The sequence below is a fragment of the Gallus gallus genome, chromosome 1, assembly GCF_016699485.2.
Source record: "Gallus gallus isolate bGalGal1 chromosome 1, bGalGal1.mat.broiler.GRCg7b, whole genome shotgun sequence".
NCBI classification, from domain to species: domain Eukaryota; kingdom Metazoa; phylum Chordata; class Aves; order Galliformes; family Phasianidae; genus Gallus; species Gallus gallus.
Genome location: NC_052532.1, coordinates 54632615 through 54632853, shown reverse-complemented (window position 1 = coordinate 54632853; position 239 = coordinate 54632615).

The window sequence follows — 239 nt, the reverse complement described above, 5'->3', positions numbered from 1 at the left end:
ACCAGCGTTTGCTTTGTGTATATGGCTTCTGAAAAAACAGAGGTTTGGGTTCCTGAGCTGTTCCACAGTTTAGCTCTTCACATTGAAGCATATGAATAGCATTATTTTTATACGTGTCTGTAAGAAAGTCAGATCCTGGTGTGTAGGGAGTAAAGACATGTATGAGCATGACTTTGCACTACTGCACCCACATGTACCAATTCTTTGTCAAGAGTGGTGTCATTGGGGTAGTGTGCATT